The sequence below is a fragment of the Podarcis gaigeae genome (assembly GCF_964106915.1).
Source record: "Podarcis gaigeae genome assembly, chromosome: 3".
Taxonomy (NCBI): Eukaryota; Metazoa; Chordata; class Lepidosauria; order Squamata; family Lacertidae; genus Podarcis; species Podarcis gaigeae.
Window position 1 is genome coordinate 6,886,445 of NC_139680.1, and position 25,054 is coordinate 6,911,498.

Below are 25,054 nucleotides of genomic sequence, written 5' to 3' on the forward strand. Positions count from 1 at the left end.
CCCTGGGTGCTGACAACCCACGCTACGCCACTGGGTGGTTCCCAGGAAAGCTTGACCTGCAGGGTGTGTGGAACAAATCTCCATCTCTTCTGGGGCTGGCCCACCCATGAGGCAAGCTGAGGGCACACCCTGCCCTCCAAGGAATGCATCGCCCACCGCTGCTGCCATGTGAAACACATATGATGTACTGTATGTGAAACACACGTGATGTAAGTATTGTCAGTATCTACCTCACCCCTTCCCTTCATCCTCTCCTACGCCTCCAACTAACGTTAAACACCTGTTGAGCAATTAGTAATGAGTGTATTTATATCCAGATCCAAACAGGGTAAACCAGCCTCTTAAGCTTAAGCCAAGAAATAGTATTCTCCTTAAAATGTAAGTATATTTGTATAATTTTTTGTAGTAAGTCTGATTTCACATATAATGGATAAGCATTTTTGATTTAATTGAATATTTAGAAGTGCAATAAGTTGTTTCTAATAAGATTTGGTTTGAATTATTATTAGTGAATATCAATATATGTATCAAGGCTTTGAGATTAGACCACTGAAGAAGCCCTTGGGAGTGTCCTCTCTGCAAGCCCCAGTAAAAGGGCCCCATCGGGGGCACACAGCGGCCTCTTTATTACCTGGACTGCCAGGGCGAAACAGGTGCAAAACACCTGCACCCTGTCGTCTACAACTTCATTAACGTCTATCTACAACTTCACTAGCATCTCTCAGTATTGTGAACAACACCAAACGGAACCCTTTTGTTGGTATTTTCATGAACTTACCTAAAAAGATAAAGAAAACAAAAGACTGAGTTAAACATTTGAAAAATCCATTGAAACCAGACATTATAAGTTCATCTTAGGTTGGGTAGTTCGCAAGTTTCTGTGGCTTTGCATAAGGTTTTGTATTTTTCTCAGAAGATTGATAAAGAATGTATAATTATTATTGTGTGTATATTAGTCGCCAACATGTTGCATGAGTCGTACCGCTTCTGGCAGCAGCACAGGTTGCATTTTTCTAGCATGGTGGCAGCAGCAATGGCTCTGGCATGCTCCTTGAAGGGTGGACCTGCCCCCATTGACCAAGAGAAGGCATTGCTGGTCTTCTCCCATGCTTGTTTCTGGTGCAGATCTTTATTCCCCCCTTGTTCCCAACATAGATCTTCATTCAACCCTTCTTCCCTAGTTGGAGAGCTGCCATTTTGTGGTTCTCCTCTGGTGCCAAAATGTTGTGGGCCAACCCTGATCTCCCCTAGCATAAATTTTTGACTGGAAAGCTCCAGGCCAGCATGCCTTCTGGTTACTCTTCAGTGTCTGGTGGTTCCCAGCTTGATCCTTGCTATCACTCAGCAAGGCAAGGAGTGCCATTAATCACATGGACTTCCGCAAACGTTATCTGTGTGCATTTGGATCCCTTCCAGTCGGGATTCAGGCCTCATCATGGGACTGAAACTGCCTTGGTCGCACTGGTTGATGATCTCACAGCAGGGACAAAGGTGAGAGATGTTTCCTAGTTCTGCTGGATCTCACAGCAGCTTTTGACACCATTGACCATAACATCCTTCTGGACCGTCTAGAGGAGCTGGGGGCACTGTTATACAGTGGTTCCACTCCTTTCTCCTGGGCTATGTTCAGAAAGTAGTGGTGGGGGATGAGTGTTCAGACCCCATGGCTCTCGCTTGTAGGGTGCCTCAGGGTTCTGTCCTCTCCTCCATGCTTTTCAGCATCTACGTGCAGCCGCTGGGAGAGATCATCAGGGGGTTTGGGCTGGGTGTTCATCAGTATGCGGATGATACCCAGCTCTACCTCACTTTCAAATCAGAACCAGTGAAGGCGGTGAAGGTCCTGTATGAGTGTCTGGAGGTGGTTGGAGGATGGATGGCAGCTAACAAATTGAGGCTGAATCCTGACAAGACAGAAGTACTGTTTTTTGGGGGACAGGGGAGGCGGGTGTGGGGGACTCCCTGGTCCTGAATGGGGTAAGTGTGCCCCTGAAGGACCAGGTGCGCAGCCTGGGAGTCATTCTGGACTCACAGCTGTCCATGGAGGCGCAGGTTAATTCTGTGTCCAGGGCAGCTGTTTACCAGCTCCATCTGGTATGCAGGCTGAGACCCTACCTACCTACAGACTGTCTCGCCAGAGTGGTGCATGCTCTAGTTATCTCTCGCTTGGACAACTGCAATGCACTCTACGTGGGGCTACCTTTGAAGGTGACCCAGAAACTACAACTAATCCAGAATGCGGCAGCTAGACTGGTGACTGGGAGTGGCCGCTGAGACCATATAACACCAGTCTTGAAAGATCTACTTTGGCTCCCAGTATGTTTCCGAGCACAATTCAGAGTGTTGGTGCTGACCTTTAAAGTCCTAAACAGCCTCGGTCCAGTATACTTGAAGGAGCGTCTCCACCCCAATCGTTCTGCCCGGACACTGAGGTCCAGTGCTGAGGGCCTTCTGGCAGTTCCCTCACTGCGAGAAGCCAAGTTACAGGGAACTGGGCCGAGGGCCTTCTCGGTAGTGGCACCCGCCCTGTGGAACGCCCTCCCACCAGATGTCAAAGAGAAGAACAACTACCAGGCTTTTAGAAGACATCTGAAGGCAGCCCTGTTTAGAGAAGCTTTTAATGTTTAACAGACTATTGTATTTTAATGTTTTGTTGGAAGCCCCCCAGAGTGGCTGGGGAAACCCAGCCAGATGGGGGGGTATAAATAAATAAATTATTATTATTATTATTATTATTATTAATTATTATTATTCTGTGTGCAGCCCAAACAGCAATATCCATGTACAAGGGGGAAGTTTCAGCAGGCACAGGGTAACTGCTAAGCTCCATAGTTTAGTAATAAACAATTCTTTTATTAGAAGTAGTTTCTGTCTTTGTCAGTACTAAGCATGGAAAAGGCATTCTGCAAATATTGTGTACAAGTATTTTTCTTTGTTCCTTGGTACTGCATCCTTTAAAATAAATAATTCTCAAAAAGCCATGTCCCCCAAGGAGTCGGTTGAGGACTGAGCATGCCCAGAAGATGCTGTCTCTGAAGGGGACAGGGAATGGAATGGACTGACTAGGAAAGAAGAAAAAGAAGAGGTAGAGGAGGAGGAGGAGTTTGGATTTGATATCCTGCTTTATCACTACCCCAAGGAGTCTCAAAGCGGCTAACAATCTCCTTTCCCTTCCTCCCCCACAACAAACACTCTGTGAGGTGAGTGGGGCTGAGAGACTTCAGAGAAGTGTGACTGGCCCAAGGTCACCCAGCAGCTGCATGTGGAGGAGCGGAGATGCGAACCCGGTTCCCCAGATTACGAGTCTACCTCTCTTAACCACTACACCACACTGGCTCCTAGGACGATGGCAGAAGGGAAATACAGATATCTGTAGGGCAGACAGAACCATTTCATTTTCTAGACAAGTCACCAAGAATCTGTTTCCAAATATCCTTAGGCAGAGATGTGAGAGCTGCCCATATGTGGAGAATCCCAACATTTCCATGTAACTGAGACTGGGCAGCAGTGTGTCCTCCTCGGCAATAAACTAGCCCAATAAACTCTGGGCATGATCTGTGTGCATTGAATGCTGACTGTTTGGGGAGGGGAGATCCTAAACAGAGGGTCTTTTTTGTGTGAAATGGAGTGTCTGGAACCTTGAACAAACTCCACGTTTGTTGGGGGTTCTGCTTCTTCACTTTCAAATTGCCCATTAACCCTGCACTCCTACTAGCATATTAGCAAAGCTCCTTCTTCCTGCCAATAATTGGCTGTCACAACATGTAGGTGACTAAGTAAGACCTTCAATAAAGTTTTTGAAATTTGAAACTAAAGTGTTTAAACCTCCACCTTCAGAAAGAAGGACTTTAGGTGCATCCTTTTCCTAGACGATCCCACGCCACTGGGCCAGAGGTGATTTGTCATCTCTCACACACGGCAGTCAGAATTGTATTGCTCTATGCGCATGACCCATAACTTTGCAATATTATTCTCAGAATAAATGTGTGTTTGTGTGTGCATGCTGTCAGTAGCAGGATTCCAGGATGAGATGAATCTGTATTTGCCTAATGATAGGAAATGCCCACAATGATGTTGAACTTTCCATTCTTAAAGACAGGAATAAATTATTATCTTATGAGAATGGTCACCCAGTCACCCTTTTTATGGTTTACTACTGTATTTTGGAACATCGTTGCTCTTACCCTTCAATAACACCATTGTCGTCATCAATTGTCATCATGATCAACATCAACAACCGAGACAGAAATACTTGTAAGTGAGAAGGAACATAAGATAATCTAATATGCAGTTGATACCATTATGCTCTTTCCTAATCTAATATTAGACCTCCAAAATTTAATTAGCTATTGCTTAAGCAAATTTCTGGTTTTAAAATTAATTATGACAAAACAAGCTTTGACTATTCCTGTTCCTTAGTCTATTCAAATTAAATTAGGAGGTACTTTTTCTAAAGTCAGCTAAGAAATCTTTTCCCAGGCAGAGCAGAAGGGAAGTTGGGGTGCCTATATCCAAAACCTATTATGGGGAGGTGACATTTGTATCATCCACAGATGTCATCTTTCCAAAATTTAGTCTCCATTGCTTGTCAGCTACATTTCTTAACATCTGCTAACCTATTTCCCTTAGCTAGGTAACAGGTAAACTGGTGTATAATATGACTACTTCCGATGCAGCACAACTTTACTAATCCAAACGACCCCAACACCAATTATTAGCGATGCTGTCTATGTTAAGTTTGCTGTGATATGGAGCAACATGAGGGATTTCTAATTAATACAAATAAACCAGACTGAGCCTCTTGGGCTTGTCGATCAGAAGGTCGGTTGTTCGAATCCCCGTGATGGGGTGAGCTCCCGTTGCTCGGTCCCTGCTCCTGCCAACCTAGCAGTTCAAAAGCATGTCAAAATGCAAGTAGATAAATAGGTACCGCTCTGGTGGGAAGGTAAATGGCATTTCCGTGCACTGCTCTGGTTCACCAGAAGCAGCTTAGTCATGCTGGCCACATGACCTGGAAGATGTACGCCAGCTCCCTCGGCCAATAAAGCGAGATGAGCGCCGCAACCCCAGAGTCGTCTGTGGCTGGACTTAACCGTCAGGGGTCCTTTACCTTTATTCTTATACTAGGCCAGGGTGTCTACTACTACACAGACACCCCAATAAATTAGCTAGTTTATTACATTTGTATATCACTTTACAGATACAGAGGCATCTGAAGTGATTTACAGTAGTAAAATGCAAAATACAGATTACAGGAGAAATTCAATAAAACAATGCAAATATAAAATACTAAAAATGTTTGTTCCAATAAAAGCAATCTAAAGCAGCACAACACAGGAGAGGCTCCAGCAGCTATTAAATGTCAGGCCAACAGGGCTGTTCAAATGCCCAGTGAATAAAAATGTATTTGCCTGGCACTGAAGAGATGACACAGTTTCCTTGGGGAGCGTATCTCAGGCCATCTGCCGTCTGAAGCGGTTGTCCCTCTTTGCCTAATGGTTGGGCTGGTCCTGGTCCTATGCCTGTAATCAAGCGAGGAAAAACTGAAGATGTGGATTTTCCGATACATTCATGCTACTGATATTGTTCAACAAAACCTGTGTTCACAAAGTCCTATGCCAAGCAGCAGCCATTTTGGATGTTTGTCACCAGTTTCGGTGCTCACAATCTCTTCTGTCTTGAGATGTAGAGTACTTTCACTCATGTCAGCCCAAACAGCAGGCCATGGGGCCAGCCCAGTTTGTATATTTCACAGAATAACATCCTCAAAGCTGTTGCAGGATCTTTCACAACCTGGGTTGTGATGGTCCACGCTTTGGTGTGCATTCTCTTGGCGTATGGGCAAGATTTGCCTGAAGGAATAAGATAAAAGTGATACACTTTAACTCCATCAAACCTAACTAGGATGGATACAAGCTCTGTAGAACTGAGTATGCTTACAATTTTCTGTTGGGGGTGTTGAGAGGGTTCAGGGAGACAGATCTATTATCATTTCTATCTCTCTGCTCAACGAACTTTGGCTTTATGAGCCATAGATTAGCAGGCAATGTCAAACTTAAGACTGTGACTCAAGAAAAATGTAAATGTTTTTGAATTAATATAGCTGACCTGGCCATAAGTATTTTTATTAAACACACACACACACGGCTCCCCAATCTATCACTCTGTAAGGGGATTTATGCATACAATTCCCATTACTGTTAATGGGAAATAATCACATAAATCCTCTTCACATCAATAAGAGAATAAACCATTAAATCATTAAGCTTTAAATGACAATAAGAACCAAATTCTCCTCCGATTTTCATCTTTAAATTGTTGCTACAGTGATCAAAATGTGTTGCTGAAGCTGCTGCTGCTGCTTAGAATAACCTGTCCCCTAAGGTTGCCAGCCAGATTGACTGAAGGATGGTAATTGTAGGAAGTTTAAGCTACTTTTTTTCTTCCAAAGAAATATGCATATGGAAACATGATGAGATATTGGGCTGTTATAAGCTGTTATAAAAGGGAAACAGGTAAAACCAAAATCAAACCACATGCCAGTAAAATATTTGACAATACAGTGGTACCTCAGGTTACATACGCTTCAGGTTACAGACTCCACTAACCCAGAAATAGTGCTTCAGGTTAAGAACTTTGCTTCAGGATGAGAACAGAAATCGTGCTCCGGCAGCACGGCAGCAGCTGGAGGCCCGATTAGCTAAAGTGGTGCTTCAGGTTAAGAACAGTTTCAGGTTAAGAATGGACCTCCGGAACGAATTAAGTACTTAACCCGAGGTACCACAGTAGATGGAAGACTGGGAGGGGGAAGTTTTTTTCATGCCTTCAAAATGATTGTAAGGCATAGCTGTCAACGTTTCCCTTTTTAAAAGGGAAATTCCCTTATTGTGAATAGGATTCCTCGCAAGAAAAGGGAAAAGTTGACAGCTATATTGTAAGGGTGTACCTCACTGGATCTTTTTTGGTAGTTTAAGCGTAGCTTGACAGCATTCTGAACGTTGTTATGAGGAAGCACTTTATTTATTTATTGCATTTACCGGTATATGCCACCTTTTCCTCCAAGTAACTGAATTTGGTGTACCTGGTTCTCTTCTTGCCCATTTTATCCTGACAACAACCCTGTGAGGTAGGTTTGGCTGAGAGATGGTGACTGGTTTAAGGTCACTCAGTGAGCTTCGTGGCTGAGTGGGGATTTGAACCCTGCTTTCTGAGGTCCTTGCGCAACACTTCAAACCATTACATTGAAATGGCTATCCAAGTGAGTACCGTATTTGTAAGAATGTAATTTGTATATCTAGACATCATGCCAGTGAATCCCATTCAGAATGGAATTTGAGATGTAATTATGGTTCTTTTCATCAGCTAGAAATTTGTCTGAATCCGGGGCCGTTTCCTCAGGCATTATGGGCGCAGAGAGGCCTCCTGCATCTATGTAGTGCAACGCAGCCCGATGGTGGCAACATTATCGTACCGCGTTGGTGGAAAGACGCTTCTGCTGCACTGTGGCTAAAAGCAATTTTGGTTCTCATGCGCACTGGCACTAAACTGCATTTCAGAATCTGAAATAGATTCCAGAGTCTGGTGTAGAAGCTTGGCAAACCCTAAACTGATTCTGGAGCAGAAACCAGTCATTCTGTTCTTCTTTAGATGTGTGAGTCATGTGACACATTTGTGCTATTGCCTCAGAGGAACTCAGAACAAACCAGACCCCATCTGTTGCCAGACATTTTTTGTCATAGTAGCACCGCACAAGCTTATTTCTAATGCATTTACATATATATATATATATATATATATATATATATATATATATATGTAGTTAAAGCTTTGGTTTTCCCAGTAGTGATGTATGGAAGTGAGAGCTGGACCATAAAGAAGGCTGAATTATGGTGCTGGAGGAGACTCTAGAGAGTCCCATGGACTGCAAGGAGATCAAACCTCTCCATTCTTAAGGAAATCAGCCCTGAGTGCTCACTGGAAGGACAGATCGTGAAGCTGAGGCTCCAATACTTTGGCCACCTCATGAGAAGAGAAGACTCCCTGGAAAAGACCCTGATGTTGGGAAAGATGGAGAGCACAAGGAGAAGGGGACGACAGAGGACGAGGTGGTTGGACAGTGTTCTCGAAGCTACCAGCATGAGTTTGACCAAACTGCGGGAGGCAGTGGAAGACAGGAGTGCCTGGCAAGCTCTGGTCCATGGGGTCACGAAGAGTCGGACACAACTAAACGACTAAACAACAACAACAAGTGTGTGTGTGTGTGTGTGTGTGTGTGTGTATAACAATAGAATAATAGAATTGTAGAGCTGGAAGGGATCTCAATGGTCATTTAATCCAGCCCCTTGCAATGTGGTATCTCAACACAGGGTCTCCCATCCAATTCGAAACCATTCTGCACCCTGCTTAGTTCGGTGACAAAAATGTCCAACCAGAACAAAGGAAGACTCAGGTTCAAATCTGAATTCAGCATGAAGTTTACTGACAGTACTCCGGCCAACCTATGTTACCTCACAGGGCTGTTGTCAGGATAGAACGAGAAGAGCAAAAGCATGAACACCACTGTGGAGGAAAGACAGGGTATAAATGTCATGGTTAAAGCAAATAAGAGGATAATCAATAGGAGATGTGTTGTCATGGTGGGCACAGGTGTCAGGAGACTCCTAAGTTGTGGAATTCCGCTGCACAGAGGTTCATCTGATACCTTCACAATACAGCCATCGGAAAATGTCCTGGTCTTTGACATCCAAGTTGTTGTTTGCTTTAGGACCCACCCCATTTCCTGTGACTGTGATATGTTTGTTGTTGTTGTTTAGTCATTTAGTCGTCTCCGACTCTTCGTGACCCCATGGACCAGAGCACGCCAGGCACTCCTGTCTTCCACTGCCTCCCGCAGTTTGGTCAAACTCATGCTGGTAGCTTCAAGAACACTGTCCCACCATCTCATCCTCTGTCGTCCCCTTCTCCTTGTGCCCTCAATCTTTCCCAACATCAGGGTCTTTTCCAGGGAGTCTTCTCTTCTCATGAGGTGGCCAAAGTATTGGAGCCTCAGCTTCAGGATCTGTCCTTCCAGTGAGCACTCAGGGCTGATTTCCTTAAGGATTTAGCTGTTTTTAATACTGAACTTTAATTTTTTTATAACGTGGTGGTGGTGGTGATGATAATAACAGTAATAATAGACAATGCCTGAGACAGAATTTGGTGCTGGAGTCCTGTTTCCCTGGGCTGGCTACTGTCTGAACTGAGGTGATTCCAAGAAGCTGAAGAGAGGGCATGCTAAACTAACCTTGGAAGAAGGATTAACTTACATTCTTGAGTCCTCTTAGATGTTCTGCCAGAAAGGAGCTGGTTGGCAAGATAACTTTTAAAACATCTTTCAGCTAAATTAGAGATCCGAAGGCAACATTTAGCATGAAAGGGATATCATGTGGGTTTGTGAGCCTCCCTTGAAACACTGGTGCGAAAGATAATTAATACTTAGGTTTACCCTCATCCATAAATTTCATTGTCTTATCTGAATTGGCAGTGCAATTTTCATGGAACCGTTTCAAGCAACCACATGTGAACACAAGAAAACAGACGGGGAAATTATTCCTACAGCATGTTAGAATGACATGAAAGCATTTCATAGCATGAGGCCAGGCCTCTTGGTGGAGGGAAAGGCTTGGAGCAGATTTCCAGCTGCGCCGAGTTTTGCCGAAGTCATCGCCATATGATATAGGTTTGACATAAATGTGACTCACATACTTACGAACAAGGACTGACTTTGACAACCACAGAAGGTCGACACCTTCTATATTTCATGCAGAAAACAGGAAGCAGCTAAGATGCAAACTTTTCCACGTGGCATCCTTAGAGTTCTTCAGTTGGTTTTATTATGAATGCCGGGGTAGACTCTGATGTCTTTACAGTGGTACCTTGGTTCTCAAACGCCTTGGTACTCAAACAACTTGGAACCCAAACACTGCAAACCTGGAAGTAAGTGTTCTGGTTTGCGAATGTGCTCCGTTTTGAGTGTTACGCTGACGATTTGAGTGCCACAGTTCCATTTTGAGTGTTACACTGAGGTCTGTCTGTTTTGGCTATTTATTTTGCTTTTTTGTTTTTTGCTGCTCTTTATTTTTGTCACTGTGTGGAACCCAGTTCAGCTACTGATTGCAGTACGTTCTTGATTGCTTTCCTTTTATGGATCAATGGTCTCGTTAGATGCTAAAATTCATGCTAAATTGCTGTTTTAGGGGCCGGGAATGGATTTAACCATTTTACATTACTTTCTATGGGAAATTGCAACTTGGTTTTGGAACGGACTTCCGGAACGGATTAAGTTTGAGAACCAAGGTACAGCTGTATAGCCATCCTTTCTGCCATTATAAACCCAGAGCCTGACTTTCTAGGGGTTTTCTGCATTTCTACTAGACCCAAAATGTTTAAGCAACATGGACTAGAGTCACTTCATTCATTTCATAGTAGATCCGCCCCTGTATATAGGTGCTGGCCTTGTGTCAGAGTGGAGGGGGCACTCTTGGTAGATATCTGCTGCTTGGATGGCCGGAATCTTTCAACATTCTTTGCTCTCTGAATTTAAGCTGGAAGAGAAGAGAGTTAAAAAGAGAAGAGAATAAAAATTTCTTTTCCTTCCTTTCTTGGAGGCAGATGAGAAATGAGTGCTGGGGGCTACATCAGTTCAAGTGGATTTTATTTGGCCAGTCCACAAGTGAAATTATTTTTCCTTTTGGAGAGATGAGATTTGAAAGTTTGTTTTTTTTGAGGTGGAGGAATGAACTGGAAGAGGAATTGTTTAGAGAAGATACATACCCCATCCTCAGCATGCGACCTGTGGTCAACTCACTTGTCTCTCAGCATCGCTAGGCACCTTCTGCTAAACAGGTGTTGAAACTAAACGATCTGGGGCTCAGACTCCTCCTGTGATGGGACACAGTGGGTGGTCTTGGGCAAGTCATTTGTTTCCACCAAGTCCAACCTTCTGGTCCGACAATGGTTGTCTGCAAAATGCCTCTGGGAAGTTTATGAGTAGGTGTCAGGGAACTGCCATTGGAACGAGAGGAGGCGGCGAGGCTCCACGACGATGCTGGAGAGGGGCCAAGTAGGGAGAGAGTCAGGTCTCCTGTTGGGGAAGAAAATCAGCGCAACACCAGGGATGGAGGGGGGCCAATGGGGGAAGCAGAGAGCAGGCTCAGAGACTCTTCACTGGACACCAGCGGGGAGAGCACAGGTCCTCCGCTACCCACGCCCTCCCTGCGCAGAAGACTTCCGCGCAGGGAGAGTAGGAGGAGACTGGGCGTCAAACAACTTTTATGTTGGAAAAGGTTGAAGAAACGCCCACTGTCGGATTCTGCCAGCGACTGAACAGCCACAAAGTGAGGGGCTGTCCAGCCAGGAAAGGTTTAACCAGGCCACCTAGCCAGGAGTGGCGGCAACTTATGCACGAGCAACCCCATATAACCATTACAGCAGGAGTCAGTGGCAGCAAAGAAATATGAGTGGCTGGGTGGGAGGGAAGGCATATTGCTAGGTATGTGAGTTGTGCCCCACATGTCTCTGAAAGGAAAATAACAGTAAGAGCTAATGACAGGAGTCCAGCAATATAGGGCGGGGGAGCACTTGGCCACACCCTCTCTCTGGCACCACCCATGATAGGAGCAGGCAATGTGGGAGGGCAGCGCTGCAGAGCTTCCCTCTGTGGTGCTGCTGCCACTTAAATGGATAGTATGGGGCTTTAGGCTTCACAGGGACACCAGTGTAGTCAACCTGGTATTCCTGTCCATCCCCAAGGCCATCCTCGTTCTGCCCCTGCACCACTGGGGCAGGGGTGATGCCCCACAGCTGCCACATTGCAGCAACCTCTCTGGTTTACGAGAGGTTCCAAGTAAATGATATTCAGTTGTAAAGGTAAAGGGACCCCTGACTATTAGGTCCAGTCGTGGCCGACTCTGGGGTTGCGGCGCTCATCTTGCTTTATTGGCCGAGGGAGCCGGCGTACAGCATGTGGCCAGCAGGACTAAGCTGCTTCTGGAGAACCAGAGCAGCGCACGGAAACACCGTTTACCTTCCCGCTGGAGTGGTACCTATTTATCTACTTGCACTTTGACGTGCTTTCGAACTGCTAGGTGGGCAGGAACTGGGACCGAGCAACGGGAGCTCACCCCGTCGCGGGGATTTGAACCGCCGACCTTCTGATCGTTAAGTCCTAGGCTCTGTGGTTTAACCCACAGCGCCACCCACGTCCCATATTCAGTTGTACATTGCTTTATTAAACCTTTTTTATTTTTAAATTCGTTTTTATTAAACATTTTCTTGGTTTTAGAAAAGTACATGCCTTGTCTCTTTTTTCACGTTGTACAGTCTTTCTTACAATTCAGTTGCATTTATTGTGAGATGTTAGTGTTGAGTACAGTATAAGGTTGGGGAAGCAGAGTGGGGAGTGGAGGGGTGGGGTTTATATTCTTTTGTAAAGTGTGTGTGTGGGGTTTCGTGCCAGCGTCAACTGGGTAGGTTCTCTTCCTATTTGCTTATTACATTTCCTTGGTAGTGAGAGGGATTTGGGGAGGCCAGGGCGTGGTGGGTTGAAGTGGGATTTATTTGCATTGGGGCAGGGGGAATTGTTGGGTCAGGTAAACCAGATTGATTCATATGCTGTCGGTGGATTCTTGCCATCGGCTTGTCAGGCTGTGTATGTGATAAAGAGGAACCATACTGGAGTCAAGGCATCCTCTTCTATTTGTCCCCATGTCAGTTTCTGTTTATTGGTTAGTTTTTCTTATAAGGCTGTTCCCCATACTATTTGATACCATTGGTCCATGTTTACTCCTGGCAGGTAGAAGAAGAAGAGAAGAAGAGCTTGGATTTGATACCCAGCCTACGCCTCCCCTCTCTGCGCGAAAGCCTACTGCGCAAGGAAGATTTGGGTAAAGGGGGACCTCCCTCCTCCCCGCTTTGCTCAGGCAAGGTGTCCTGGCTCCGCCTTGCATCCTCTGAGCCCTGCAGCTCTTCCCCACTAGAGGCGTGGCTTCCTTCCTCTGCTGAGGAAGTGCTGCTTCCAACGATTTTTGGAGGCTCTCTGTAATCCATGTGCCTTTTCCCCTCTCGCCTCTGAACCGATGGCAGTTCCCTGACGGCTCCAAAAGTGGATTAGACTAATTCATGAAAGAGAAGACTATCCATGGACACTGACCATGATGCCTAAATTCTGACAACTGGACTACATGGGGCTTTGGTGTGATCCAGCAAGACATTTCTTATGTAGTTAGTGTGTCCAAATTTGGGACAAGAACAGTGGGCAGGAGGTTGACCTGCATCCTTTGGCAACAGGCTGTACTTATAGAAACTACCGTAGCCTCATATTTTGGAGATTTCTTGGTTTAATGTTTTGGCAAGTGCTCTCCAAATCCAGATGCACATTACTGTTGCTGTTGATTAAATTTGTATACTTCTCTTCATCCAGAGATCACAGGGCAGTTCACAACGTAAAAATACAAAATGAAAACACAAAATATAATTACAGGTAGGTAGCTGTGTTGGTCTGCTGTAGTCGAAACAAAATTTAAAAAGTTCCTTCCAGTAGCACCTTGGAGACCAGCTAAGTTTGTTATTGGTATGAGCTTTCATGTGCATGCACACTTCTTCAGATACGAAATGTACAAGAAAGCTCATACCAATAAAAAACTTAGCTGGTCTCTAAGGGGCTACTGGAAGGGTTTTGTTGTTTTTTTTTGGTTACAAAATAGAATGCAATTCAAAAACAACAGAACTCCGAATTATAAACACCCAGGTTAAAAAGCAGTTTAAAACATTTTAAGCAATTAGGGCAATAATAGCAGCAACAAAACCTACTACACAATATCCCAACCCAAAAGTCTGTTCAGCTGCCTCAGATTTGTAGCTGGAATCAGTCAGGGCCCTGCTTTCCCAGCCTAGCTGGAAGAAGAAGAAGAATTTGGATTTGATATCCCGCCTTTCACTCCCCTTCAGGAGTCTCAAAGCGGCTAACATTCTCCTTTCCCTTCCTCCCCCACAACAAACACTCTGTGAGGTGAGTGGGGCTGAGAGACTTCAGAGAAGTGTGACTGGCCCAAGGTCACCCAACAGCTGCATGTGGAGGAGCGGGGAATCGAACCCGGTTCCCCAGATTACGAGACTACCGCTCTTAACCACTACACCACACTGGCTCCCTCCTGTGTCTGGCTATGACGCTTTTGGCTGCTGAGAGTAGGTGGGTTATAAGCCCTCTATAACATGGGTAGGTAAACTAAGGCCCGGGGGCCGGATCCGGCCCAATCGCCTTCCAAATCCGGCCCACAGATGGTCCAAGAATCAGCATGTTTTAACATGAGTAGAATGTGTCGTTTTATTTAAAATGCACCTCTGGGTTATTTGTGGGGCATAGGAATTCGTTCATTTCCCCCCAAAAAATATAGTCCGGCCCCCCACATGGTCTGAGGGACAGTGGCCCCCTGCTGAAAAGGTTTGCTGACCCCTGCTCTATAATGTGGTCATTGTGCATTGTTTAAGAAGGCATGTAGTTGATGATGTGTTAGCCAAGGTATTTGGGTGTCCCCTAGTTGGTCCTGTATTTCTTGTGTTGGTATGGGTTTGTTGTTGCTATAGACGTCTTTTAGATAGCGTAGGCCTTTGGTTGGCCAAGTTTTTATCTGGAGGTTTTGTGCTGCATGTTGGAATAGTGGGTGGTGGGCCAGGGGGGTTAGTGGGGACGAGAATCGGGATAGTTTGACTGCTTTTCCTTTCCAAGCTTTAAGCATGGACTGTGTGAACCTGTTCACTGTGGTGGGGATTTTCTTTAGTTTGCGTGGGAGAAATGGGTATGCTGTTGTGGGGATGTTTTCGATGGTGTCTCCATTGTTTCGTCTCCTAGAATATACAGAATTATGTGGTGTACTTTGTTGGCAATGTAATATGATTCTATGTTGGGAATTCCTCATTCTCCTTCTGAGGTAATTGGGGCTTATTCTTGGCTTTTTGTGTGAGAAAATAAAGGAGTGTAGTTTTTTCTGCCACTTCTGGAATTGGGTTGGGGAATCCAGATTGGAATAAATAGATTAGTTTTGGGAGGGTGATAATTTTTATCATTGCTATTTTGTCTGAGAGGGTGAAGTTGGTGTTGTTCCATTTCCTCAAGTCTCTGTTGATTTGTCACCATAGGGGCTTGAAATTGTGGAGGATAAAGTTTGCTGAGGTTTTTGTTATTTGCACCCTTAGGTGCCTGAATTTGGTGCAGCAGAATTTTATCTTTGTGATGTTGGTGAATTCCTTTTGGGCATGCTGTGTGTGTGTGTGTGTTGAGGCACATAGCCTCAGATTTTGCAAAGTTGACTTGTAGGCCCGACACCATTGCTAATGTGTTGAGTTCTTTAGTTAGGGTGGTTGCTGTGTTTATGGGGTCTGATGTGGTGACCATCAGGTCGTCTGTGAAGGTGAGATATTATTATACTAAATCAATAACAATAAGATAACTAAGGCTGCATATAAACTATACCTTTAAAGCACATTTCTTTCCCTAAAGAATTCTGAGCCCTGTAGTTTACCCCACACAGAGTTACAATTCACAGGAACCCATAACAAACCACAGGGCCCAGAATTCTTTGAGGGAAAGAAGGTTCTTTGAATGCTCTTTAAAGGTTATAGTGTGTATACAGCCTTGGCCAAGCAAAAGAGAATGAGGCAAGAGACTTGTAAATGCATGCATTTTTTAAAGTGGCATGAATGATGTTTAAAAAGCAGAGCGAGGGAGAAAATATGAACCCTTTCTGAAATACACAGAGAGGTTCTGGTGACACCATAAACCATTTGCTCTTTGCTCCCCAGGTTTATGATGATGTCACCAAGATTCCTTGAAGCAGGGTCCTTTTAATTCTTCATTGCCACAGTCAGCTATAATTTATTTGATAATGCATCTGCACACTTTTCAGGAACAATTAATCAGAGCACAAGTAAAGTCTACAGTGGGAGACACACTTCAGACGGGCTTTTTCTTGTTCTGAAATTCATAGTCAAATGGGTCATTTTTCAAAAACCATGAATGTTACAATCAAGAGACATTATAGAACAACAGACGCTGGGGACAAGATTAATTGATTAGCAGCCATTTTAGAGTTTTAGAACACTCGGCGATGTTTTAATTGAAAGGTACAGCAACTAATGCATCAGTTGAATGCAGCACAGTTTCATATCAGATGTAACAATGTTTGACATTTCGATTTTCTTCTTCCCAATTTACATAATGGAGAAGATTGTACTGTAAAAACACTGCTGCTGTAAGTACATTTTTGCTTGCACCTTTTCTTTTCAGGGTGGCAAAATTGATCCATGTTTAGAATGTGCAGAATTCTTAACACATGAAAGAGGTGTTCAAAGAACATAATGGCTTCTTTCATCTGTAGTATGAGATTAAGATGTGTTCTGGAGCGTAAATCTTTGAATAACTCAACTTGTGTATCTGCCTAAAATGTTGGCGCAACATCCTTTTTATTTAAGTGTTATGTCATTTGTGACATTATACTGTTGCTTAAGCTAATTTGTACTCTGATACAATGAAATCTTTGTACACTCATGCATCTAGACAAACTGAATAAGCTTAAATAACCAACTTAAATAAGAAAAATAAGAAAAAGCCAGAAGCAGCTTAGTCATGCTGGCTACGTTACCTGGAAGCTGTCTGGCTCCCTCGGCCAGTAAAGCGAGATGAGCGCCCCAGCCCCAGCGTCGTCCGCGACTGGACTTAACGGTCCAGTACCTTACCCAACCAGAACTTTGATCAAAGGGTTAGCTGGCTGAAAAACCGGGCCTTTGCAATCATGAAATTAACATTCACAGTGTGCCAGAATGTATGACTATTCACACTTCCCCATGGACACAAGGGCTAATAATGTTGCCTATCCTCTGTGTGATATGCATCAAAACCTGTTTAATCATACATATACCCTGCTAGGTGGATCATGTAGGTAAGACTGAAGCCCCCTGGGCATACTGCACAGGATGAAAAGCTTCCCTAAACACCAAGACCCCCTGCTAGCATGCCAAGCAATGGTTGCTAGTGATGTATTTCACTGGGCAAAGGGACACGGGTGACCACACTGCAGTGACAGAGGCAAGAGGGACCTGCACATGCAAACACACAGTTGCCAAGCAGAAGGTAGTTTGGTCACAGGCACAAGCTGCTGACATCATCAGGGGCAGCAACGTGTCCCACGAAAGGTCAGGTGTGAAGTTCTTCCTCCACTTCCAGCACCACTGGTTTCGATTAAGAACTGCCTTAATGGCAGGAGCATAAAAAGGCAGGATAATGGACTACAACCCTTCCGCTTGGCATCCAGTTTTCTGTGTGGAGGGAAGTTTTATATGAAGGAGAATTTGATAAAACATGCTGCCACCTGTTCCTTGAACTGGTACAACCCACATGCTGGTTTCATATGTCTGAGATGGGAGACAGAGAGTGAACTGAAGATTAATACTCCCGTTTTCATCAACCTGGGAGTAGGAATGATGGAGCCTTCATGCATCCCCCTAGGTTCCAGAAGTACTTGTCGATGAACATAGGAGCATTAATGGTTGAAAGTGGTTCAAAAGAGGTATTATTCACAAGGTGTAAAGGTAAAGGGACCCCTGACCATTAGGTCCAGTCGTGGCCGACTCTGGGGTTGCAGCGCTCATCTCGCTTTACTGGCCGAGGCAGCCAGTGTACAGCTTCCGGGTCATGTGGCCAGCATGACTAAGCCGCTTCTGGCAAACTAGAGCAGCGCACGGAAATGCCGTTTACCTTCCCGCTGGAGCGGTACCTATTTATCTACTTGCACTTTGAAGTGCTTTCGAACTGCTAGGTTGGCAGGAGCAGGGACTGAGCAATGGGAGCTCACCCCGTCACGGGGATTCAAACCGCCAATCTTCTGATCGGCAAGTCCTAGGCTCTGTGGTTTAACCCACAGCACTACCCGCATCCCTTTCACAAGGTGTAGGCACAGTTTAAGAAAAAGAAAATAAATTGTTTATATATATATATTTTAAAAAAACCAATTTCAATAGATAACAACAAGAATCCCCACACCTACCTATTTCTTTTGTCACCTATCAGTAAGTAAAACTTTAGGTCTTGAAGTAATAAACCCTTCCCTGCAAAACCTGACTACTGTAGGCAAAAGTGGGTTGAATGTAGACCTCAAAAGACACAGTTCCTCTCCAGCAACCTTCAACTCTCTGGAAACAGCAACTCATGTGTGCAATTTGCAAAGTTCTTAAGACATCTAGTGTGGGGACTTGGTGGGATGGGGTGTGGTGTGTATGGAGGGAGGAAGATGAGAACTGTGGGGTGGTCCAGGGAGCTTCGTGTGTGAATAGGTGCTTGGGGTGTGCATTATGGGTGACAACATGAATAGGGGTGCAAGGATGTCCTGTGCCAGCGCTGCAGCTCCTGCGTGCTTCTGCCTGGCACTGCCACCTTCTCCTGTCCTCCTTTTTGCTCTTCAAAATATGGCAACCCTAACTGCTGAGATGTATAAAGTAAAAATGCTTGCCTACCTTATTTTGGAATGAGCTTCAATCATCTTAAGGAGGCCTGGTTAAAAGTAAAAATCCACAGGATTGGTTCCTATGGCTTTATTACTTGCTATAAACATGGGATTGAACTGCTGTATTTTCAAAATTATTCTGAATAGCCATCATTTTAATACCAGCCCTTTGCTATGCTTCTTGCATTCGTCCCTACATGGTTTTGAAAGGCAGGTTAAATATTAAATAACAATCTAGTTATTACAGATGGTGTACACAAAACCGAAACAAGAATTCTTCCAAACCTGGAAAGTACAACAACTACATTTAAATGTTAAAAAAAATTAAAATAAAGCAATTCACTCCCTTCAGTTTTCCTTTCTCACCTGAATTTGTTAACCACATTTCATCTAAATACCTGACACAACAAAACCAATTATTTACGCATTACTACAAAGCTGACTTGGATGGGAAAATGCTGTTAAACCTGTGTCAAAGAGAGTAACAAAAGTAGAAATATCGCACTGTTTGCTTAATGAGCAAAAGAAGAAGAAGAAGTGTGAAGGTGAAAAGACAGATTCTGGGTTGGAGTGACAAGGCGAGACGGTGTCTTGATCACACTTATTGTGGTGGTGGGGAGCTGGAAACATGGCTGTAAAATCAGCAAAGAACAGAACTGGGCATCCTGAGTTGTGGCTCCTCACGGCCGAAGGGAGAAGTGTCTCTGGCTTGTGTTGCATCTTTATCCCCCTGTTTCATGGGAACTGTCAGTTTGCTGCAGTAACTTTTAATTGGTTTATGAGTGACACAAAAGTCAAGTTGCTTATTCTTTAGACATCTGTTTTTGCTTTACTTCCCCCCTCCCCACCACACTCTGACACTACATGAGCCATCTCTTCATATTCCTGATTGGCAGCTTCTTGGCATCTAGTTGGCCACTGTGAGAAGATGCTGGGTAAGTTGGGTCTTTGGCCCAACCCAGCAGGGCTTGTCTTACATCCTGGCTTTTCAGGATACTGCCTACTTTCCTTCAGAATAATAATAATAATAATAATACCCCGCCCATCTGCCTGGGTTTCCCCAGTCACTCTGGGTGGCTTCCAACACATATAAAAACATCATACAGTGGTACCTCGGGTTACATACGCTTCAGGTTACATACGTTTCAGGTTACAGACTCCGCTAACCCAGAAATATTACCTCAGGTTAAGAACTTTGCTTCAGGATGAGAACCTAAATTGTGCAGTGGTAGTGTGGCAGCAGTGGGAGGCCCCATTAGCTAAAGTGGTGCTTCAGGTTAAGAACAGTTTCAGGTTAAGAACGGACCTCCGGAACGAATTAAGTGCGTAACCAGAGGTACCACTGTAAAACACCAGACATTAAAAACCTCCTGATGATACAGGGCTGCCTTCAGATGTCTTCTAAAAGTTGTGTAGCTCTTTTTCTCCTTGTCATCTGATGGGAAAGCGTTTCACAGGGCAGGCACCACTACCAAGAAGGCCCTCTGCCTGGTTCCCTGTAACTTCACTTTGTGTAGTGAGGGAGCTGCCAGAAAGCCCTCAGAGCTGGACCTCAGTGTCTGGGCTGAATGATGGAGGTGGAGACACTCCTTTGGGTTTACAGGGTTGAGGCCATTTATGGCTTTAAATGTCAGGACCAACATTTTGAACTGAGCTTGGATACAGAGTGTCCCAGAGGCCACTCCCAGTCACCTGTTTGGCAGCCGCATTCTGGATTAGTTGTCGTTTCCAAGTCACCTTCAAAGGTAGCCTCACATAGAGTGCATTGCAGTAGTCCAAGTGGGAGATAACTAGAGTGCACAGACAGGTAGGGTTTCAGCCAGCATACCAGATGGAGCTTGTAGATAGCTGCTCTGGACACAGAATTGACCTGTGCTTCCATGGACAACGGTGAGCCCAAGATGACTCCCAGGCTGCGCACCTGGTCCTTTAGGGGCACAGTTACCCCATTCAGGACCAGGGAGTCCCCCCCCCACTTGCCCGCCCCATGTCCCCCAGAAACAGTACTTCTATCTTGTTGGGATTCAACCTCAATTGGTGAGCCAGTGTGGTATAGTGGTTAAGAGCAGTAGACTCGTAATCTGGGGAACCGGGTTCGCATCTGCGCTCCTCCACATGCAGCTGCTGGGTGACCTTGGGCTAGTCCCACTTCTCTGAAGTCTCTCAGTCCCACTCACCTCACAGCGTGTTTGTTGTGGGGGAGGAAGGGAAAGGAGAATGTTAGCCACTTTGAGACTCCTTCGGGTAGTGATAAAGAGGGATATCAAATCCAAACTCTTCGTCGTCTTCTTCTTGACAACCAGCCATCCTCCAACTGCCTCTAGACACTCACAAGGGACATTCACCACCTGTGTTGGTTCTGATTTAAACGAGAGGTAGAGATGGGTATCCTCTGGATATTGGTGAACACCCAACCCAAACCCCCTGATGAGTGCCCGGGACTTTCTCCTCTTTCCCCCAGAATGCACATCTTGGCTGTTTTGGCGTCCTCCTTCTACAGTCTCCCTTCCCAGGACACGTCCTCCCTCTCACGAACATAGATGCAAATAGATCAATGTGGCAGCTGAAAATTAGCATAGATCATAAAAGGGCTTTAGTTTCTTTTTAAGCACGCAAATGCTACCCTTCCTTCTATAACTGCAGTTTTGTTGTCTCTGTGTATGAAATAATAAGCGACTGTCTTTAAAACTGGCAGCAGCCTGCTTGTTTTACTTTAATATAGACAGGAACTACAATTTGAACTTGCATCCCTTTGAAAGACCTTGTAATATGTATTCCGTAAGTGGATAATGACAGTGCGTGTATGCAGTTGTGTTTTTGTTTAAAAAAATTGCTGTCTTGTATCTAAAACTCTCATTACCTTACTGTTGCTTATCTGAACAGATATTCAGCTCCATTGAGTGTTTACTTCCTACAGTACTGTTTCAGTACAGACTAGTCCATCTTCTGTCCAAGACTGCTTCGCCGTAAGTTCTGTTTAGAACAGACCTAAGTATGAATGAACTTCAGGGGACTCTGAGAAGGATGCCTACCAATGGATACAACCCCAAATCTTTGCATTACCTTTTGGATGACTTTGAACCAGACCACAATAGCCTCATTCCTAGGCAACCATAATGATGGTACATGTATTACAGATTCCTTCTTCAGTGTGGATACTTATGGACAGACGCCATTTCCTTCAAACTGTTGCGCTTTCCCAAGGTTATATGTGAACATCTCCTCTGCTTGAATGTCCTATGGGTCTTTAGGATGACTTAGATTGAATGGCAGCTGCCTATCTAAAAGTATAAGGCTTCATTGAGAGTTGCTGGGCTGACATCAGATTACCCAACTAAACATGACTTCAGTTCATATGATAATAATGTCTGCAGGTCTGTATGTACGTCTGCCCACCTCTTTCTCCTTGAACTACCCCATCAGTGCAGTCAGAAAAGGTGCCATCAAGAAACAAAGGAGGAGACAACTATGCTTGATTCTGGTGCCCCCCCTGCCAGCAGTGCCCCATATCAGTTAGGAAATAGCTCTGTCAGTGCACAGTCAAAGGCCATTATTACATAAGCAGCTAGTAGACCAGTTCTCCCCTTGCCCTGTCTCCTACTTCCAGTTCTGAAAGTGACCAGCTTTAAACTGCAAACTGGATGGACAGGCTCTCTCTACAGTTGTAGTCCTAAGAGCTTCCAGAAGGGAGCTGCTGCAGGAAGGGATGAGTCTTCATGCAAGAGCTGTTTCAAGAGGAAGACCTGCGAAGGAAGAGTCATTCTCTGATGGCCAGCAGGAGAGGGTTGGTTTCACCTGTGTTGCTACACCCTCCAGTCCTAGCAGCCTTTATAAGGGAGTTGCCTAATGGATATTTTGACTTGACAATTAATAAGCTGTATGCTTACTTAAATGTCTATATATATTCAATGAAATGTTATTTGTTGATTGTGTGTGTTATATTGCAGTGATATCATACGTCTTATTATTGTTGATATTACTTTAGACTTTGATTTTTCTGTGAAATGCTTTGATGACAGTTTTTACCATGGAAAATTTGGTATAGAAATAAACTGATAATGACTACGCTTATGTATTTTTAGTATTTCTTTTGGTCAATCAGCTAGGAACTTTTTGTGGAGAAAAGCAATATAGAAATCTAAGAAACACAAGCCTTGTCAGGCATTTTTGAAAGGCACAGGCATCATGCTACAAAAAAGTGGCAGCCCTTGAGGGACCATGTACCAAGAGAACACATTATTATTATTATTATTATTATTATTATTATTATTATTATTATTATTATTCTGCCCTTCATCCACAGATCTCAGGGTGGTTCACAACATAAATTTACAATATAAAACCACAAAATGCATAATAAAAATAAGAACAACAACAAACCAATGATCTCCCCCTCCCACGACATATTTAAAAACACGAGCTGGAAAGAGCGACGGGAAATTCCAGCTTTCACTCATCCCCTCACTCGGAAACAGGCTACATTTCCATTTCCATTTGGAAAGCGTCTCGCTAGTTTTAAAATAATGGTCATTATTCATCTGAAAAAAGAAGGAAAGCCCAAAGATGCATTTAGTCAAAATAATACATTGGAGGAGGAAAAGCTTGAAGAGGAATATCCTTAACCAGCTCATTTGCAACCCAACAAAATCAAACGGTAGGGGGAAAATCCTCAGTAGATTTGTACAGCACAGCAATAGCCTTTATGCTTGGAAATTTATGGGCCATGGACAGTTTATAAGAAACGATGTAGTTCATCAGTGAGCCAAACTGATGGAACACATGGGAGCATTCGGCAGAGGAAGTTGAGTTTTGGAATAATACTTACTTTGATAGAGTTGTTTTGTTAGCTAAGTAAAACAGTAGGGAAGCCTATGGCCACTTAGGCTTCAAACATAAATATATATTTATAAGTCACCCAGCTGCTTAATTGAGATCCCTAATGTTTTCACAAAGTATATCTTATCCAAAAAACAATAAAACCAGAAAACAGAAGCGGCGGCCAAGACTTGCTCCAGGCTGAAGTTCGATTAATCAGTCAGCGGTTGCTAGGAAGTAACAGAATGTGACTTAAGGACCAGATCTGGATCAGGGCACGGAGCTTAACAGACAGTCTAATTCTGGAAGCTCTTGAGAAGGAAACTTCACCGACACTGGAGCGTCTGGGTGAAAAGGTTGATTAAACACAAATTAATATGGTAAATTTAATTTCAAGCTGATGTCGTAAGCAGTATGGTATTCTCCTGGATTGGGAGTGGATGGGCAGGGCATAGAAAATAAACAAAGAAGTAAATTGCCTGGGATCCAAAGGGTGCCTGGTGGACATCTGCACATGCTCAGAGGTTCTGAAGGTTTCAGCTTCTGACTGGAGCTACGTATGGTGCCCCAGAGGGTATGGTTGCTTTCAACATCATTTGTGACGTGTGTGTGCTGTGCTTGGCTGGTTAATTTTCCAAGTCTGCCATTTTTGAAAGAAATACCGTATTTTTCGCCCTGTAGGACGCACTTTTTCCCCTCCAAAAATGAAGGGGAAATGTGTGTGCGTCCTATGGGGCGAATGCAGGCTTTCGCTGAAGCCTGGAGAGTGAGAGGCATCGGTGCGCACCGACCCCTCTCGCTCTCCAGGCTTCAGGAAGCTATCCCCCCAGCTCCCGGCATGCAGCTTTGGCATCGCTCTGGCTCCCGTTCTGGGGGCTGGTCGGGGGAAGCTCGGGCTTCCCCCGCCCCAGCCCCGTGCCTGGGGAGGAAAAATAATTTCCCCCCTTTATTCCCCCCCCCCAATCTAGGTGCGTCCTATAGGCCGGTGCGTCCTATAGGGCGGAAAATACGGTACATTTTCAGTTCTGACAAAAGAAACAGAATCCGTTCCAAGTCAAATGTTTGAGTACATATGACTTGCAGCAGTGACCTCCAAGTGTAAATCTGGACGCATCAGGTTTGTTGCCAGAATATTAGCCTGTACAGCAGAAAGGAACTAATGTCTGGCTCATGTTCTATCTGTTTTTGAGGGATGAATGGGAATTACATAAGACCTGAAGTAACAAAATGTGAGAAAAGTGAAAGCAAAGCTGACTAAACATCACAAGGATTGTGCAGAAACTGACTAAAAATCACATGTAAAATTCAGGTATTTCAATTAAATTTCAATTAAATGTGGAAATACCCAAACCCGACTCATGAATGCGAAGCCTGCTATTTGTACCACTCCAAGTGACAATGAGTAGGAGAGAACTCTTACATTTTGGAGATAATATTTGTGTCAGGGTAAGTGTACATTTTGCAATGAATGAAATGATTTAAAAAAAAAAATGACAGGGAAGGGAATCCTATGAAGCATCGTTTAGTAGCTCATTTTCACGTTGAATGGTTAGACTTGTCTCATCCCTGTTGTTTTGTTTGAATTCTGAACTTTTCTTGTTTCACTATAAAATAAACTTTAATTCAATTCTTCATTTAAAATAAATTATGAAAGCCATTTACTCTTCACAAGTAGGAAAGAGACATCTTGGGGACTTTTTCCAAATCTC